The following is a 3,607-nucleotide window of genomic DNA, read 5'->3' as shown; positions in this document are numbered from 1 at the left end:
TTCAGGTCTAGGTACGGACACTACGAGTATGTAGTGATGCCGTTTGGTGTGACTAACGCCCCCGCTTTGTTCATGGACTACATGAACCGAATCTTCAGGCCATTCCTGGATAAGTTCGTGGTGGTTTTCATAGATGACATCTTGATTTACTCACGGACTCTAGAGGAACATGCAAAGCATCTGAAGATAGTTCTGAGCATACTGAGGGAGAAGCAGTTGTATGCAAAGCGGTCAAAATGTGAGTTCTGGATGACTTCGGTTCAGTTCTTGGGGCATATGATCTCGGCTCAGGGCATATCAGTGGATCCGTCTAAAGTAGAAGTTGTGCTAAACTGGGAATGCCCTAAGTCAGTGACTGAAATAAGGAGCTTTGTGGGGCTGGCAGGTTACTATAGGAGATTCATTGAAGGATTCTCTAGGATAGCAGCACCCTTGACCCAGTTAACCCGCAAAGATCAACCTTTTGCTTGGACCGATCGGTGTGAAGAGAGCTTCCTAAAGCTAAAGCAAAAGTTGACTAGCACTCCAGTGTTAGTGATTCCTGATACCGGTAAACCCTTTGAGGTTTATTGTGATGATTCTCATCAGGGATTGGGATGTGTTCTGATGCAAGAACGGAAAGTGGTGGCATACGCCTCACGACAGTTGAAGAATTATGAGAAGAATTACCCCACACATGACTTGGAATTAGCAGCAGTGGTATTTGCACTAAAGATCTGGAGACACTATCTGTATGGTGCACAATTTCAGGTTTTCAATGACCATAAGAGTTTGAAGTATCTGTTTGACCAGAAAGAGTTAAACATGAGACAGAGGCGGTGGATGGAGTTCCTAAAAGACTTTGATTTTGAGTTGTTGTACCACCCGGAGAAGGCGAACGTGGTGGCTGACGCCTTAAGCAGAAAGGCGGTTCACGCATCTCACATGATGATCAGAGAGTTGGATTTGGTGGAACAGTTTAGAGATATGCAGTTGCAGGTGGTTTTGGATGAGGGAGTCATTAGATGTAACCATCTTATAGTGTCTAATGATTTCCTTAATCTGATAAAGGAGAAGCAGCCATCGGACCCCAAGCTACAAATGACAGTAGAGTTACTTGGCACTGAGAAGGCCAAGGATTTCTTGATGGGAAGTGATGGGGTACTGAGATTCAGAGACAGGGTTTGCATACCTGAAGACTTAGAGCTGAAAGGTATGATTCTTGAGGAAGGGCACAAGAGTCGTTTTAGCATGCACCCCGGCATGACTAAAATGTATCATGATCTGAAGGAATTGTTCTGGTGGTCGGGCATGAAGCAAGATGTCGCTCGGTATGTATCGTCATGCTTAACCTGTCAGAAGGCCAAGACGGAGCGCCAGAGACCGGGAGGGATGCTTCAGTAGCTTGAGATACCCGAGTGGAAATGGGATAGCGTTGCTATGGACTTTGTCATCCATTTACCTCGGATCGTGAGGAACCACGATGCTATATGGGTGATAGTAGACCGTCTCACCAAGAGTGCTCACTTTCTAGCAGTAAACTTGAGGATGTCTATGGCGAAGCTAGCACAGTTGTATATCGGTGAGATCGTGAGGTTACATGGTGTGCCATCGAGTATAGTCTCTGATAGAGACCCACGATTCACCTCCCGCTTCTGGCAGACGCTGCAGGATGCTAAGGATAGTAGGTTGGCTATGAGCTCCGCTTATCACCCTCAGACCGATGGGCAGTCCGAGAGAACCATCCAGTCTCTTGAGGATCTCTTGCGGACGTGCGTGCTGGACCATCTGGGTGCGTGGGACGAGGTCCTACCGTTGGTAGAGTTTACTTACAACAACAACTTTCACACCAGTATTGGCATGGCACCTTATGAGACCCTCTATGGCAGGAGATGTAGGACGCCTTTATGCTGGTATCAGGATGGGGAATCAGTGGTGGTGGGACCAGAGCTTTTGAGGCAGACCATTGAGAAGGTCAAGCTCATACAAGAAAGAATGAGAGCATCTCAAAGTAGACAGAAATCTTATGCTGATCAGAGGAGTAGACCTTTAGAGTTTGAACCAGGGGACCATGTTTTCTTGAGAATTATCCCAACTACGGGTGTGGGAAGAGCAATCCGCCAGAAGAATTTGTCTCCTAGGTTCGTTGGTCCATACCAGATTCTGAGAAGAGTTGGACCAGTGGCGTATGAGATCGCCCTACCTCCTCCCTTGGCCAACCTCCACCCAGTGTTTCATGTTTCACAGCTCAGGAAGTATGTGCCTGACCCTTCCCATGTACTTGAGATGGAAGATTTGCATATTAGAGGAGATCTTGTAGTGGAAGTTCAAACCGTTGGTTTAGGATATGTTCAGATGAGGCAGCTCAGAGGGAAATCCATCAGACTAGTCCAGGTCATATGGGACAAGAGGACAGGTGATTCCACTTGGGAATTAGAAGAAGACGTGAGAAAGTCATATCCACACTTGTTTTCTAGTAAGTCTCAATTTTCAGGTCGAAAATTTTTGTTGTTAGGGAGAATGCGATACCCCTCTTTCATGACTTCATAAAAACAGAAACGTTGTTTCCCTTCCTTTTCACTTTCTCACCTTCTCTACTGTCCAAACCCTCTTCCAACCTCTCTTCCATAATTATGCTATCTCATTGTGTGCCTGATTTCGTGCTCAGATTCTGGAAGGACCAGCTCAACGGGATTCCCAGCCGCTTCCTCTCTTGGCCCCCATTCTCCTAGGTAGGTTCCATCTTCATCTTAGTCCATTTCCAACTAGAATTCACTAGTTAACCTCTGTGTTTTGGTCTTGACCGCGTAATTTTCCTTCTCCATGTTGTGGTGGTGGATTCCTCTAGGTTAAACTGAAACTTCTGCTCTCTCATAGTTTGCTTTGTTCCACCAAATTGAATTCTTGACAAAAAGGTAAGAGAAGCTAATTCTTTGACTCAATTTGATGTGAATTGTGTTCGTGAGTGATTAAATTGCATGATTGCTTATTTAATTGGTGTTTGAGACTGCTGGTGTGTGAAATTGAGTGGGGAATATTTTTGAGCGAGCTTGCACGTGAAGATCAGGGAGGATTTCCTGGTAGTTTCGCCTAGGCGAGTTGCTCTCGCCTAAGCGAAAATACCAGAAGATCACCCCTGTCACTGCGCGAAATCTCACCTAGGCGAGCTGGGGTCGCCTGAGCGAGGTCTAGGCGAGCCAGTTTAGCCTGAGCGAGAGTTCGCCCAGGATTTGTAATTCGCCATTGTATGATGACTCGCCCAGGCGAGATCAACTTGCCTAAGCGAGATAGACTCTCTAGCTTAGGCGAGACCCTTTAGCCTAAGCGAGATTCCCTGCAGAAGTTAGTTTTCTCACTGTTTGGCTTACATGATGCTATATTGATTGCTTTAAAGTGATGATAGTTGATCTTGTATGTGATCTTTATGCATGTTAGACTGTGTGATGGAAGTGAGTGCGATCACAGGTCGGGTTAGGGCAGGAAGGCTAAAGCTGTCGTTAAGCGGTTAAGTAGGAAGGATAGGTCTATAGTTGTTGTAGTAGAAGCTAAAGGTTGTCAACTTACGTTCTGTTCTAGCTTGAAAGTGAAGACGAAGCCAGCCGTTGAGTTGAAAGTTTGAGCGCTGTGT

Source organism: Vigna unguiculata, chromosome 5 (genome assembly GCF_037176805.1).
Source record: "Vigna unguiculata cultivar grain cowpea cultivar isolate G323 ecotype 2 chromosome 5, ASM3717680v1, whole genome shotgun sequence".
Taxonomy (NCBI): Eukaryota; Viridiplantae; Streptophyta; class Magnoliopsida; order Fabales; family Fabaceae; genus Vigna; species Vigna unguiculata.
The sequence above is the reverse complement of the archived record's forward strand: the minus strand, read 5'-3'. Positions refer to the sequence as shown.